The sequence below is a fragment of the Condylura cristata genome, unplaced genomic scaffold, assembly GCF_000260355.1.
Source record: "Condylura cristata isolate star-nosed mole 26May11 unplaced genomic scaffold, ConCri1.0 scaffold00003, whole genome shotgun sequence".
NCBI classification, from domain to species: domain Eukaryota; kingdom Metazoa; phylum Chordata; class Mammalia; order Eulipotyphla; family Talpidae; genus Condylura; species Condylura cristata.
Window position 1 is genome coordinate 62,166,636 of NW_004567104.1, and position 17,615 is coordinate 62,184,250.

The window sequence follows — 17,615 nt, forward strand, 5'->3', positions numbered from 1 at the left end:
TATTGCAGGCCTGGCTGGTATTGTCTTTCTCTTCATGGCTTATAGCTAAATTGATTTTCATAAAATATAGTGTATTACTTATTCGTGTTTTCTAACTTTTTTGTTGTTGTTGCTTGGTTTTACCACACAGGGTAAAACCTGTATTCCAAATGAAAATATGTGTTAGCTGTTGAAATTGTAAAAGCTGAGAGTAGGTTTTTATTCAACGTAGGAAAGTATACCCCATGCAGGCAATAGGTTGTAAAAAGAGAAGATGGGAGAATGTTAATTTTTGTGCTGTGAGGTTTAATGCCAGTGGGGGAAACAGTACAACTTTGTATGTCCCATTAAAACAATCTCAGCTGATAATGCTTTGCTCATATTTGTACTTAAGAGAATTTTTCTTGTCCTGATGCAACAGATTTTTATGAATTTGTGAGTTATAAAAGTTTTCCAATACTTTGAAGTTTACCCTTCTTGCTTTTTTACTCATTAGAAGACACTTTTACCAATCAAGAGTACTTTGTAGTTTATCACACTCTATTTTAAATGCATCCAAAATGTATAATTCCATTAACTGCCTCACAGTCATCCTGAAAAAAAAAAAAAAGATTATAAGAAGTGATGAGAAAAATAATTGCCCATTAAAAGGTGAAGATTGGGTTGAGCAGGGAGAGAAGAAACTGAACCCTGAAATTGAAAGCTTTCATTGTTAGTGCGGCACATACACACCAAATCTGAAATTAGAGGATACTCACAAAATACGTATCTTGGCAAGGGGAATTGTTTAAATTTTCTAAAGCTGTCAACCCATTTTCTCTACTTTTTCCTGTTAAAGAAAAACTTCAAATGGAAAGCTTTACCTTTTGTACAAAGTTGAAATGTTTTATTATTGTGGGATTGTTCTACACTGTACAAAACCAGAACAATTCAATAGCTTCCAGGAGGGGGAAACACAAATGAGAATCTTTCTATCATTTTGGAATGTCCACAGCAAAGTGCAAAAGCTATAAAAAAAAAAAAAAAACCTGTGGTTGTTTCTTTGGAAAAAAAGAATCTTTTGATTACAGCAGTTATTTGAATACCCATTCAGGTTCTTTTGTACTGAGTTGGAGTAAGTGCGTGCACATCTCCTAAATGGAGAATGCTGATGAGGGGGCAAAACTCAAACAGAAACTATATTTAGATGCTGCCTTTCAATCGGCTACTCCGTAGGATTAAAAAAAGATTCTTTTTCTTTTCTTTTTTATCTCTAGAAAATAAATTTCCCAAGTAAAATTAAGTCTGTTCCTTTCTCACGTCATGGATGCATATCCAAAATGTTCTCTTGCTCCTGATCCATTTCAAATACACGTGAAAAATTAAACAGTTTAAGAGTAACTTTATGTTTCAAGAATGGAAACATATTGTAGAAGTTACTTCAGGAAGCTCATTTTTCTCTTTAATTCATCTTTTTCTAGGCTCTGGAGAGTACAAAGGGATCTATATTTTTTTCTTGAGCCTTCTGAATGTTCAAGGTAAATACAAGACGGGAACTAGGCTTTGGTAATACTGTGAGCTATATCCATGAACATTTGAATCCTGTAGGGAAAAAACCTAATAAATCCAGGCTGCTTTTCACATAATCACGTTTGACAACCATACAGACATGGCCTGGGTTAGCACAGCAGCAGCCAGCTTCTTTGGTTGCTCTGCCCCAGAAGCCTTTTATGATTGTAATAGGTTTCATCGTCGGACCAAGCTGTGCCAACACCCCTAATTAACCATAGCCTCATTTTAAAAATTAAAAACAACCTACATGCAATAACTTCAACAAAAGCAACCCACAACATTTTCTCTGTTTTGCGTGTGACCTTCTACCATATGTACTGCATACAGTTCCTCACCACGACCTCTCTGGCATACATGGGGTTAATCACCTTCTGCAGTGGGAGGTGCATAAGGCACATGATGATCAAATCTGCCCTGGTGCTACCAAACTCTGGTGTTTTTTTGTTTTTTTTTTTAAGTTATGTGCTTGTTGGGAGCAGGAAGAACCTAACTCTATGGGCTACATGAACTGTCCACCCATGAAAGCATATTGCAGTGGAGGAAACAAAAATGGTCAGTGGTAGAACTTCTCTCTCTTCCAGGTTGATTTTAGTTGATGTTGCTCAAATTACACAAAGTTCACCATCCATGAACCTTGTCTTTCCCCAGAGGTTAAGCTCCCTAAATACTTGGGGGATTGGTCAATGACTACATGAGAATGTTTTGAAGGGCTTTAAGTTTTGCCTGTTTTAGAATGTACAGAGTGACAGAGTGACAATGTGTATTTCTTGGTACAAACTTACATGTATGAAGACTCACACTACTCATACTAGTGTTCTGGTTATAGCCACATTTCCTGGGGTCTAACTCTGTATTGGACAATATCACAATCTGTAACTTGGGAGCATTTCTATGACATCAGATCTAGGCCCCAACAAGTAACAAAATAGATGAAGCAGGATCATGAATGCATGTGCTCTCTGGCTACCGGAGAAGGCAGACATCAACTCCTGCATCAGGGAGCCAGTGTCTGCCCATGAATTGAAACTGTGTATGATTTTTTAAAAGATTTATTTATGCATACAGAACTGGGGTACAGGCCAGAAGTGCAGGGGTGGTGAGAGGATTCGCCAGAGACAGTGGGGAGCAGAACAGGCAGACTGAAATACATGGCTGAGGGGAGCAGTGAACCAAACAGGAGAGGTCTGCCGCACCATGTGGGTCAGGTGTCGAACTTGAGCTGAAATGGCTGTGACTAACTTCGTTCTTAGTGCTGCATTTTAATTGCTGTGCAACCCAGTAACTGTATGTTTTGTCCTTGATTCCAGGTGGTTGGTTTCCATTCCCAAATGTAATGATTTGATTGATGGCAAGCTCATTTGCTCTAGAATCCAGGAGTAATCTGCAACTAATGTTTATTTGCCAGTTACCAACCCATTTACCAGCTAAAATAATAATATTCTCTTATTTTTAATAGCAAAGGTAGGATACTTTACAAAATTTAATACCAGGTCTAGAGAATGTTCAAGCTTGAAATTGTATATTGGATATATGTTCTAATTTTCACTTTAGCCTACTTGGGGTGACATATATTATCATATTATTTAATGGATCATTTTTGAAAATAATTTAAAATAGAATAAAAATATAAAGAAATTGGGTTTTTATATGTGCTAGAATCTACATTAGTATTTAAAATTATAAAAGAGAAAATTATATAGAGTATGTCTGAAGACACATCTTTCAAAGGAGTCACATGGTACTATAAAGAAGCTATATTAAGACAGAGCAGTTACCTATATCTAATTAAGCCTCAAAATGATACGGAAAAATAATGCACTAGGATGAAGAGACATATGTACTTTTTTGAAACTACATTAATATCTATTTTCTTTTTAAATACCTTTTAAAAAAAATCAAGGCGAAAAACATTAAATGAATGCTTCCAGCATACAGTCTGGAGTATGTGTGGAGTATGTAATGCTCCCATCGAAAAACTCCAAAGCAACTCTGTGAATTCAGTTAACACAGTTGGAGTGAAGTGATGCAGGCAACTCTTAACCTTCTTGATTTTTACATGTGCAGTTTTGCTCTCTGGTTTACTTCTTCCTGTGATCGATTCCCAAGCAAAGCCAGAGTTCTTCAGGAGAAGGCTGAGATTATAACAATGTCAGCCTTTGCTTTTAGCACAGTGATGAGGTTATCAATAATGCATTGGCGAACTAGGGGCCCTGTACGTGCAGGCATCACAGAGGCCCTGCAGTAATGGTAGAGCTTGCAGATATGAGCTGAGATGTCACCACTGCTGCTTTTGAACCAGTCATTGATGCTTTCTTGGGAAATCTTGGGGGCATAGGCAGAAGTATTTGGATTATCTTGCTGCAACATTGCATGTGAGGAGGTTTTTAAGGGGTGAGACCACATTCTATGGAATTGCCTTCATAAGCAGTCTATTCAATACTCCTTTAATAACCCATTGCCTCCCCAGCTCTTTTCTAACAGTTCTAAGTTTTGTTGTTTCTCTGACAAGTTTATTCATATACTAACAGCTTGCCTGGCAGCAGGGTTCGTGTTCTCTACTTCGGCTTTCTGGTCACGGTGGTTGCTGAGAGTAATAGAGAAGGGGAATAAGTGAGTGTGGAAATGCAAAGCTGTCTCTTGTTACATTTTATCGATCTCATTCTGGTGTCATTCAATTAAGACAGAAATGTGATGGATAGTCTCTGCACAGATTCCTGGGTTGCTTGCCATCCATTGCAGATAAAGCTTTTGTGTTTTATTTTGGGGGGAGGGGTGGCAAAAGGGCATGGACAAGTGGGAGAAATCAAAGATGCTATGTGATCTGAATTACAAATCAATGTCTCTCCAAGGATGCTCCAAAATGTCAAACAGACCGTGTTTATATTTTCACTTATTTTCTCATACCCAGACTACCTCTGTTGATGTATGGGATGGGCTGCTAACTTTGAGATGGGGTTAATTATTACTTATTATTTTCAAAGACTTAGGAGCTATCACGAGCCTCCTATCAGTCCAAGATAATTAAAAATGAGCCACATGGAAAAAAACTTGAGACAGACTTGTGCCATTTTTGAAGTTTGAGAAAATGAAAAGTTATCTTCTCAGGTCTGTAATTCTATGTTTGACCATTTTACAAATAGATTTTAAAACTAGTAAAATGAACATAAAGGTTTTTTTTTTTTAAGTCATACATAGATCTTATTGTTGCCTATACTGCAAAGAAGTTTGCTATTATGAGTAAAATATCAGAATTCAGGACTGTACAAATTATGTTCCTGAATCTTGGTGACATGTTTTTATCTTTAGCTATATCATTCCCTTTATCAGTGTTAGAATGGTACTGACAGTAAATTGTGGATATGAGTCATTATAAAACTAACAGTTCACACAAGCAAAGTATTTTAAAGATTTTTTTTTTTTTTTAGTTTTAAAGGATAATTAAGAATATTTTTTTAAAGAACATAATTAGTGCAGACATCAGGAAAGCAGGTTATGCTAAGCAAACACCTTTGGCTCCTTCTAAAGTAATATAGTCAAAATAAGCATTCAGGATTTATTTTCTTTTCTAGTCTTATTGAGAAAAATGAAGATACAGCTGTATAAGTTTAAGGCATTCAGCATGATGATTTAACTTACATATATTGTGAAGAGATTACCACAATGGGTTCGGCTAGGATTTTCTAATTAGCATTTTCTAATCAAGGTTTTGACTTCTGATAATTAATGCAAACTGCAAGGCAATATGGAATAAAAATATAAGCAGGAGCTTTAATATTGGGCCAATATGATAATACACAAGCTCCTCTATGTACTTGATGTATGACCTTGGATAGATGCATAGACTCATTAAAGTTTAATTTGTTTACCTGAAAAATAACACAGGACTACAAGATGAAGACTATGGAAATGCCTACTCCTTGCTTGTAATATGTACTTGGACCACGGCAGGTATTGAGACATTCAGTTTTGTCCTGATTTCCCCTTTATTGTTTTGTTGCTGAGTAATTTAGTCCTGTAATAAGCTTGCTCAATCATTTGGGAAAGGAATGTAAGCAAAGAAAATTAATACACTTGGGTCTTACCACCAAGAGTCAAGATTTTCCCATGTCCTTGTTGACAGTAGCTCTTTTGCCAGTCTGTATGAAGTTTATTAATGGAATTTTCAATTGTTCACTACAAGTTCATCCTAAAAATTCATTTGTGTAAGAACTCTATTAGGTCTCAATTTGAGTTAAATTTGTCAATGACTTTTTAACTATCATGCTTTAACTTTAAGTTAAAAAGTTAAAAAGCAGAAATAGGCCAAAAGTGGCTATTGACTAATTTCACTAAGGGTCTGTGGCACAAATAAATTAATTTCGTTGGGCTTTGAAGTGGGGGCTCACAATGTGACCTGCCCAGTAAACTCTCACACAGAATCTTGTCTAGCTAGCACTTGCATAGCCTGAAAGGAATGGTTGAAAGTTAGATAGATGATGGTGTGATGGGATTTGGTTCTCTTCATTTTTTTTCCCCTGATAAGGTCATGCATTTTTAAATAGAGTGTTTAAAGAAGGCCATCTTCATAAATCAAAGCTTACCTCAATACATCAATGTATAATTGGCATCTATTTGAAAAATATACATTTAAAAGGATAGGTAATAGGTAAACACTTTTATCTCCATGGTCACATTATAATATGTACTTAGAGTATTTCTGGTAAAAGAAATTTTATCCCAAATCTTGCACATGATTTTGTTTCAATTTTCTACTTTGTGTGTGTGAAGGCTGGTTAATGTATCCTCTTTGAAAACTACCCACACATCCATTGATGTTCATAGATTCCTGGTCTCCACCATCATTCTGTCAGCATTACAGTGGCAAATAATCTGGGTGTGTTTGTATGGGGGACTCACAGAAATCATGCATGGACACCATACCTTGATATTCTATGCTCATTTTCTCCCCTAGTAAGGTGGGAATCACCATAATGCATTTGGCCATCCTCAATTACTCTGTGAAGTGGTTCAGGTCTATTCTGGCATGGGAACTTTCCACAATTTTGGGTTCAAGGAGATGCCACTGCAAAACAACATTTTAAGCTGTACCATATTCCATAGCTGACTTACAGAATTTGAACTATTTTAGCATAGGGTCCTCTGGTGGCACAGCAGGTTAAAGCACAGCACTATGAAGCTATTTGCAGCTACTGCAGCATCAGTTCTATCCCCAGCCAGGAATGTGACCCACATGGCACAGCAAACCTCTTCTGTCTTACCTGCTGCTTCCCTCAGTGTTTTTCAGTAGATCTTCTTGTTCTGCTCTCCTGTCTGTCTCTGGTGAATACTCTCACCCCATACACTTCTGACCTGTACCTTAGTTCTTGTAGGCATAAATAAATAAATCTTAAAAAAAAAAACTATTTTAGCATAAACTTAAAAACAATTGCAAATAGCTATAACTTATAGAAATAGAAATATACAGGTTGCCTAGAATTTTACCTTGTACATTACAACATCCCATATTCGATTGTAGGAGAACACACAGCCTAATACTGTGACCATCTTGTCTCCTCTTAAATGCTTGCAAAAACAGTTTCATTTCAATTTACAGGTTAGTTCAACACTGGATGCTAGTAACCTTTTGTTTCTCTTAAAACAATTACTTGCTTCTTTTAGCTAATATCATAGTCCTTGTTGTTTTTGTTGTTTACTTTCTCCTTATAGGCACTCTTTTCAATGAGAATGTAAGCATTGTGAACTAAAAACAACTGCAGATGATCAAAGAATGTTTGTTGAAGTAATCATGCTGATTCAATAGTGAGGGTGTCCTCAGCAAAGAAAATGCGGCTGCATTGTTTCCATTCTTCTTTTATGTTCATCAAAGGATTTAAAGATGATGCCATCCGTAGACCCTGGCAGTCCCTTCTCTTCAGTATTCCCGGTTAGCATTCCAGATTCTAGAATGAGATTCTAAAAGTACACAGTTCTAAACATCCTCATGCCGTTTTGAACTCACTTGATGTTCCAGATTCTGTTGCATGCAGCATCTGAATCATTTCAGATCAGTAAACTGTATACAGATTCATATTAATATGTCTAACCTCTTCATATTTATCTTTATGATGGCAAGTTGCTATCAGTATTATCTCTCTCAGTCACTTTGTTTCTGTCTTTTTCCTCGTTTGCAAGGCAACAGTCTACTTTCTGCATCTGCCTGGCTTTTTGGCTATAGCAACTTGATTTAGAGTGCTTCTTCCTCAGCCTATTACCATGTTTTGTTTTTTTCCCCAACATAAAAGTTTTTCTTAGTATTTTTGTTCAAGCTCCCAACTAAGACAACTTCAAATTGCTCTTTTCTTAAGACCACTCCTTATATTAGTCATATTTATTCTCACTCCCACTCCCATTTTTCACTTGCCTCATCTACTCTAATTATGCTAGAATGTCTTTGGAATCATGAAATTAGTGATTTGGACCTGGCATGAACCTGACTTCCACAAAAGTTGCAATTGCTCCAGTCAAGAGAAGGTTCAAGAAGTATCTTGGGCTTTTGGAAAAATCCAGATGTCTTATTAAAGAACCAACCCTATCATCTGCTCTTGGAATTTGCAGGGCAGAGTTCCCTGTCTTATTTATCTTTCTGTCCACAGCGCCAGGCACACAGGAGGAGGTCAGCGATGCTTGTTGAAATAGCTGTGAATCTTTATGTCATATTTGAAGACATTTTTAACACAACATGAGTTAAATTTCATCTTTCCAAACACAGATGTGCTAATTATGCATTCCTCTGCTCATGAAGAGGAGCTTGAAGGTTTTGTAACTGTGTGTTTGTAATTCGCTCTTCATCAAGAGCCTGTTGCTTCAGAGGAAATAAACAGGGGCCTATTTTTCTGTTCCCCTTGAGAACATTTCTAGGTTATTAATATTAGCTTTAAATTGTCATGATTTTTATATTGTAGTATGCATGCAAATCTCTTTACTGAAGGACTGAGGAGGATTCTTTATAAAATACTTAGTAGTCTGTGACACATGAGAATTGACAAGGCATTTTGGTCATGAAAGTTTAAGAAGTATGATGCTACAGATATAAGATTTGTCCCCAAAGCACACATGTAAAATAGGAATTCTTCATGTTGACAAGCCTTCTTGCTGTATTCTCACCAAGTTCTTTTACTGTCTTGCTTGCCCAAATCCATTTTATCCCTGGGGGTTTTTGTTTTGTTTTCAGTCATTAATGAGTATAATATCAGCTCTTTGGCTGTCCACTTGAATTAGTCAGTTTAGTATTGAACCAAATTTGTCTTTGACCACTGGGCACAGCAAGCATTCTAAAAGATGGACTTATAAGAGATTGAATCAAAAGTGTGGGGGGGGGTAGAATTTTTTCGACAAGTTGATCAATGGGGTTATATGTAAAACAGGAATTGTGCTATTCTGCTTTCAATCTGTGACTTGAGAAAGATAATTTTGGCATTTCTATGCATAACTGGAAAAGTCTTAAAATATGGACATGTATTTTGTTCCTCATTTCTTGTTGTGTTAGGTGTTGCATGTTCTTCCAATAAAACAGATACAAAGGTGAAAACTCACTATTTACCTTAGATGGAACCTCAAAAAGAATCTGCAGCTCAGTTCTGCATGTGTTCCAAGGAGTCTCTTGGGTTTGGTCAGAAAACTTACTTGATCATTTTACCCAAAAGCATCAAATTCCTTAAAGCTTTACTCTTACAAATTCGAGTTGATAGTTTCTCAAATTGAAATAAGCTAACTCCCATGGATAAGTGGCACACATACAAGTTTGTTGGTTAGTCAAAGATTTTCTTCTCAGTGTACTAGACAAGTAAGCAAACTATTTGAGTTTGGATGACCCTAATGGGTTATCAGATTAGTAAGTAAATTTGGAAAAGGGGACAGTGTCAAAGGCAATGACAGAACTGTGAACTTTTGACAGTAAATTTAATGGAATTTATAAGTAAACTGAGTGATAATGACACATACCTAAAACTTAGATATGTTGTAATGTGAAGCTATTTCATAAAAGAAGAATGAAAAAGGAAAGAGTGATCAGTAACTTTAATGATAGCAAAATGATAATTGTCACCTGAGATTCCAGTCAAGTGGGGAGGGATTCTTGACTTGGGTCGTGATAGGCATCCTTCAGATACACTCTGCGTTGTTATCATCTTGCTTTTTAGTATTTGTGTGCATCATTTTATAGGTAAAATCAGTGGAATGTTGATGTTTTTCAACATAGATAAAATAACTAAAAAAAAAAGCAAAATTCCAAAGACCAACTGTTCACCAACAAACCAAAGCATCACAGTGGTCGGCACAGGAGTATATTCTTGTTCTTCTTATTTGTCTGTCTTGATTTTAGCAAGTAGTAGTAGTAGCTTACCTGATAAAGTTTCAAATGAAAAATGAGGTTGGATTAGATTGTCTGTATCCTCCAGAATTAGGAGGTGATGATTGTACAAGTCTATGCCACAAGTCCCCAAATAGCAACAGTACTGGGTAACCTTTATGAAGTTTGGGAAGTGACCTTTCTGAATTTTTAATGCCAGCAAAAACAAATCAGAATGCATGTCAAACAAATACGTATCAATGCAGAGTGATATAATTACATAAAAGGCATCATTTGTTGACTTAAGCAGGATGCAGTCCTTCGAGGTAGAAAGCACCTAGATATAATAGGAGAATTAAGAATTGTAAGTGGGTTCTAAATGCTAAAGAGATGGACACAAACGATAACCTCTTTAGAACTTCGGAAGATTTGGACTCTTTTCATCTGTGGCCAGCAGCAATCACAGGAGGATTTTGCAAGAAATCTGTTTGATAATCAAAGTTAGAAGTTAGAAACAGACAGACCAACAAAGGTAAAAATATAGGTGAACCCTACATTTCTGTTCCCACATACAAACATATATTCAATTTGGAGAAAGTAGAGTCTCTCCAGATTGTTCCTGGACTGTACTGGGGCATCTTCAGCAAAAAGATGCATAGTCATTTTCTGACTGAACTTAATCACTGGCTTGATGGTTCAGCTCAAGCTGTGTACCCCTATGAATCATACACAAGTTTAGTATAATATGAAATAGTTGGGGCACATTTGTGTTTGTATATTGGGCAGGGGAGTGAATGAATAGATTTAAGGAGACTATTTTTGTTTGGATCTTGCATACATCCATGGGAGGTTTCTGTGTGCCAAAACCTTTTTGTTCTATTGTGATGTAGTTTAAAACATTAGAGGCCCAAAATGGGAGGTAAACATGGATAGACACCCTAAGTCGTAATATGTGCATAACAGATTCCTTAATATCCTGCACAACCACTCTGAACATCCTACTTTCTTGTAAGGTTTGCTGTCTCAGTTAAATGGCACCAAATATCCTCTAGTATCTCAAATATCCTCTAGTGTAAAACCTAGGCGTGACATTGGATTTCTCCTGTGTTCTGGCACCTACATCCTATTAATTAGCTCGTCTACTAAATGGTCCCCAAATCTGTTCCAGCTGTTTTTCCTTAACCCATAGGATGGCCACTCTTCCTAGACCATTTGGAGTTCTTGTCAAGGCTGCTGTAATAGCCTTCTTATATGTATTTCTATTTCCATTTTTCTACCACTAGAGTTAATCTTCTATGTACTAATGAAGGAGACTTTCCAAAAATGTTAATGAGATGAATCCTCGCAATGGTTTGTTTCTCTTTAGGAAAAAAGTGTAGTCCATTAGTGTTGCCTACTGAAGAGCCTGTATTCAAATTCCATCTCCTACAAGCTCCTACTGTGTGTCTTGCTTTAATGAAGCGCCCCTAAACTTACCATTTTTCTCCTGAACTAAGACTCCTTGTGCTCGGTCCATGTGCCTGAGACACTCTTAACTCAGCTTTCATGACTCACTCCTTCTATCTGTAGCCAATACGTAAACAGCACTTCCTCAGAAAACCCTTCTACCACCTCCCAATCACTTTTTCCAATCATTACTATTTCCTAACCCTGATTTGTTCAATATTATAGTGCTTTTCCATGCCTTAACTGATATTTTTTATGTTTGCTAATTATCTCTATCCAAAATGTCAGTCCCATCATAGCAAATATTGTCTTTCTTGTTCATCTCTAGCTTCTAAAACAATTAAGGATATCTAATTACTTTATAGGTACTTACCTAATTAATTTATTTAGAAAAGTTAAACATGGTTTGTGAAGCTTCATCCTAAAATCGGAGAAAATATCCCACAGCCAAGATAGCCTCAATTTAAATTGTAGGCTTCTAGCCCAAGAATCACCAAACACGTGAGTTTACTGTTGTTAAAAGAAAACACAGAATTAATACTACCTCTCACAGGCAGAGAGGATGAGAGTTAATGACCTTTCTAAGCTAACTAGTTGTCTTGTGGTGGTGACGATGCTATAAATAGTCATAACAATAATGCTGATAATAACTATACTAAACTTAAGAGTAATGAGAAATAGCCCTGATTCTAGGTCAAGTTACTTCATCAAGAAGTGTAAAATGAAAATATCTACCCTTCAATTCATTATAAGGAACTTCTATTAGAATCTTGAATATGCACCCTTGGGAAATGAAATAAGCACCATAGCTTAAATAGTTGAAACTCAGGTGGGACAAAACAATGAAAAATACACAAGAGAGAACAGTCTTACACTGGAAAAGAAATCGATCCAGTGACCTAATGTATCTTTTTATTATTTCTAGGGAGAGTGTGTATGTTTAATTCATGGAATTCTTTATGGTGCCAATGCTGGAATGCACTTAAGATGAAAATTGCACTCCTATCAGTGAAATTGGATTAAAAAAAAACACACGCCAAGGATTTCAGTATTGAAAAGTCTTTTCTTTATAATATATTGAAGTTCATTGACTAGATTAATCCCCACTTGCACTTTGTGTGAATTATAAAAAGGTGCCCGTTCCTCTGTGCAGATGAGACATACACCGTTGCTGGTTTGAGACATACACTCCTGCTGTGGTTTGGTTAGCCTAGTGCATGGGCTGGATTTTATCCTCATCTCCATGGTCAGTGTCCTTTATGGAGTAGAGTCCACCACCATCGTGGGGACACAATGAATACAATAATGGAACAGTATTCTAATTCTAGTGAACTGAAGATGGGTCCAGGTTCCAACTCAGTTAGACCTTCCTTCAGTTGGAAATTTTAACAGGATATAGAATAAGGAAAGCATACATTTGGTTTCTACAAAAGAAAAATAATTATAGTCATATCATATTATAGATCATAGATTTTTATTAACTTCAAAGCTAAAAAATACCTTTTAAATTGTATGCTTCTCAATAGATTCATATTAATAGTGTTTAGATAGATTTATTTCAAATTATGGTAGAAAATGGAGAAGGGACTTGGTTGGAGTCATTTCTGTTTCTTGAGAATGCCTTTAGTGTTCAGTATAATACTAGTGATCTTTTCTGTGTGCCTACTGTTCTGTGGAATGTTCAAGGTGTAAATAACATGTAAGATGTTTTGGACTTTATGAAGGTAACACTTGGGAACACATAGCAGCAGCTGTATCAGAGTTCAGTCATGTTGACACCCAAAGAAGACAGGTCAAAGGAAGGAAAGTTTTATACTAACCGGTGGATAAGAAACATGTTTGTGATTGAAGTGTCTTTCATTAGGACCTTTTGAAGTGCCAGACTGCTCTGCCATCTTAACCTTAGATGCTGGCTATCTGCAGTAAAGCCATCCTTTGACTGAATAAAGGGGACACATTTTTAGCTGGACGGAAACAACATGAGCAAAGGCATTGATGGAAGAGTTGGGCCTCTTCAGGAATAGCAGCCCCTCTGCTTTGACAGGATGGCTGGGAACGTACATGGGAGAAAAAAGAAGTTGCTGATGAATCCTCTCTAGAAAGTAGCCTGATAGGCAGTATTGCTACATTTTTTTTATTAACTAATGAAAACTCAGATGTTCAGGAATTCCCCCAAATCAAAATGTAAGCAAATATTCACATAGACTTAAATCTAAGTCCTAGATTCAAAAAGTCATATGTTGATTAGATTCTAAGGGAGTGTATTCTTTAATCTGTGTTTGTTTCTTGTGTAAGGTGGTACATTTCCTTTGAAGAATTTTGAACATGATCAGGTCAGTAAATTAGAGAATAACTTGTCCTATGCGTATAGAATGTGTCATTTGAGTTAGGGAGAGGAAGGCTGGTGTTTAAGTGGATGTTCTTATGTAGCACCTTATAGGAGCAATGAGGACTTAATATATGGTGAAAGTGAAGATAATGAATATGAAAAATTGGCATGATGTAAATTAATTATTAAAAAAGAGAGAGTAGTCAGGCAGAATTCTGACATTTTATAAGAGATCAAATAAAAAAAATATGGTGTGGCCAACAGCTTAGATAAAGCTAAAATAACTCTAAGGACTCTTGGGTTATAAAATATTTTTCTTTAAGAACAGCAGTAGGCTGGTCTGTAATGTAAACAAGTATACATTCAGATTTGTGGATTCTTAACTCCTTTACAATTTATTAAGGTAGTCAATTATTATTTATTAGGCTCCAAGATATTTTATGCATGTACTTGTTTTATCTTAATTCACACAATTTAATCATATTTGATTTTCAAATGTAAATGAATTCTTTTGTTTAATCAAGAACAAGACATAATACTGAATTCTTAGCACTTTAATGCTGATATTTGAATACATTTTTCATTCAGATATTTTATATACATCTTTTCTCCTTTTAATTCTGTCCTTGCAACAGTGATTTAATTTTCAGCTTTTTATTATTTGATGGTCTTATAACTATAGAAATGTTGAGCTCTACATAGAGTTTCCAAATATCCTTCACCATACTTCCTTTTATATAATGATGATCCAGTTATCAAAAGCAACTGATTTTAATGCTATTAGTACCTCAATTCTTTGTATAAAAAATAGGGCAAGAAAAATCTGTAGTTTACTATTTATATAATATGTAGTTTGCTATTTACATGAGAGCTAATGTGATTGACTATATTCTACTAAAAACACAGCCTATGGCAAACGATCTGAGCACTTCATCATGTTCTCCTTTGTGCTCTTTATTCAAAGTTTTGAAAAAAAAATGACTCATTTTAGTTGACATAAATGTTTAAAAATACTAGAATTTAAAAAAGAAAAAGTCAAAACTAGAAAGAGGATCATTGGAAGTAAAATGTCAAGTCAAAGATTAGTGGGACACCACCAATGAGATGGTTAACACAATGGAAACAATCAGTGGGTAATTAAGAACTGATGGATATTCTTTGACATTATTAAGGGTATTGTTCATATCCCCCAGCTTAGGAGGCGTGGTCCAAGAATCTACAAGGAAAAAGAAGTAAGACTTACATTTGGTGGTGACTCTTAGATCCCTCTTAACGAACATTTCGAAGTTGCTGGGTTTCTGACAGTGGTGTCCACACAGCTGTCTTTCAGCCTCATGTCACCAGTCATTTTTGTTAAATATCCTCACCCCACTTTTCAAACAAAACCCAGCAGTCGTCCTTTAACTTTGTTTCATCAACAAAGTACTAATACGTTTACTTTGTCAGTACATTTTTAAACCATCCCATTCCATCTGTTTCAATTCAAGTCACCTAGAATGTAACTCTTCTCTCACACAAAAGTACTATTACAACAGTACCCCATTTTTCTCTTGGAATTCTCCTTATCTTTCATAACCTCTTCCCTATAAATAATCCATATTTATTTATTTATTTTTTAATTATTTTGTTTTATAGTAACATTGGTTTACATTCCTGAACATAACCCAGAGATACAGGTGCACACCTCTTCAGGTGTGTTACTTACCACACCCACCACCAAGGCATTTATATTCCTCTGCTATAATCCATTGGGCTTTCATTGCTCCCCGTTACTTTCCACCTCCCCCCGACCCTTCTGGGCAGCCTCAGTTTTACAGCCAAATGTTACTATTTGGTTTTGTCTGACTCTTTATTTTGTTTCTCTCTATTCCACATGAGTAAAATCATCCAGTATTTTATCTTTCTCTGGTTTATTTTGCTTATAAAATTCCTTCTAGATCCAGCCATGTGGTTACAAATGGCAAGAGTTCATCTATATTTCTAAACCATAAACCTCATCAGGTCACATCCTCTTAAAAACTTCCATTCTACACTGATTGAAAACTTTCTCTAAAAAAAGAAAAAAAAAAGACTCAAAACATATCCTGGCAATATAATATTAATCCGTATTAAAAAAGAAGTGAACTGTCAAATTATGGAAAACATGAAAGAAACTTAAATGCATATTACTGCATGACAGAGGCCAATCTGAAAAGTGTCCATGCTGTGATTCCAACTATATGATTTATTTTTGAAGCTATAACTGTAGAGAGAGTAAAAAGATCAGTGGTTTCCAGATGTTAGGGAGGAGAGAAGAATGAACAGCTAGAGTACAAAGATTTTAATGGCAGTGAAACTATTTTGTATGTTGCTATAATGCCACATACAGGTCAGTATCCATTTGTCCAAAACATAGAATACACACACTAAGCGTAAACCTGAATGGACTTTGGGTAAAAATGATGTGTCAGTGATGATCCATTAGTTGTAACAAATGTAATATCCTGGTGACACTGATCATGTGGAAGCTTCAGCATATGTGAGGGCAGAAAGTAGATGGGAAATCTCTGTGTCTTCCACTCAAATTTGCTGTGGATATACACATAGATATACACATGTACATAGTTTAGAAGTTCTAAAACTTCCAAACTATGTACATGTGTATATCTATATAGACATATGTATCTCTATATGTATGTATATACACATGTGTGTATATATCTCTAAAATCTCAAATACATGTATATTTAATATATATATATATATATATATATAATGGCCTTGAGGCCATTAACTGATTATTGCATTCATTGAGAGTTGTCTATTTTTCTAAACTCATCTGTCCTTTTATTGAGATGGAATCTTCTGTGATAAAATTTGCTCAGGAGGCAATAAAGTTGAACCCCAGGGCTGTATTCTTCCTTCTTAGCACCCTTCTAAAGGCAGATTCCACAGCCCAGGATCAAATATGAAGAAGGAAACAATAAGGGCATCAGGATGTTGTCATTTTACTGCTCTAGTCTTCAGTGAGCTTCCCACTGCCCAGGGCATATAGCTGTCTTTTTGGGCATTTTGGTCTCTTAGAACATGTGAGGTCTTAGATACACAGCTGCACCCAAGTACTGAATACTGTTCATCGGCAGTATACATGCATTCTTTGCACCAGCAGATTCTGTCAAGCCAAGCAGAGTTTAAAATTAACAATTACCTCTTTTGATCTGACACTAAGGCAGTTAGCTTATCCACCTGTTTTATTGATATTGTCCAGGTAGGAGTCAAAGGCAATTCCACTTTTTCCCAACTTCAGCCCACAAAGTAGTTTTCCGGAAACCCCTGTCACTAAAATTGAGCAGAAGAACATGTACTGTGCTCTCCAAAGGAGTCTACCTCAAAAAAATTTTCTCTTATCTCTTCAGTCCAAGCCTTTTATAGTTTCAGTGTTTAGTCACCTACTTTGAAGTTGCTGCAAGGAAGTCTGTCTCCAAACTCACTTTGTGGCCTAATGCCTCATCTATATTATCTTGGTAATGAACTTTTAATGTAATGCATTGATGTGCGCATAAAATAGATAACATTTTATATAAAGTGACACTTTTAGCGGTCTGGTTTTAAATTAGATTTATCAAATTGAACATTTAAAAGCCATTTCAGTATGTGAAGATTAATGTAGATGACCTATATCAATGGAAACCTAAGTACTGAAAGCATTTATAGGAGTGCACTCTTCATGTTAGCTGAAAAATTCTGCATGTGAAATGTATCAAGTATTCCTTGTAGCCTTATTTGCATCTTCTGCATGACTAAGCATAAATCTAGGAAGGGTTACTTATATTTGTGTATTATTCTTTGAAGAGGGGTAACGTATTTGGGGAAAAATTTGCTAAAGGGAAACCCCAATTAAAAATGTCAACTTCCAGGCCCTCCCTGGTGGCACAGCCAGTCAAAGCACAGCACTAAGAAACTAAAGCCACTTTAGTATGAGTTCAATCCCTGACCTGGAGGTTA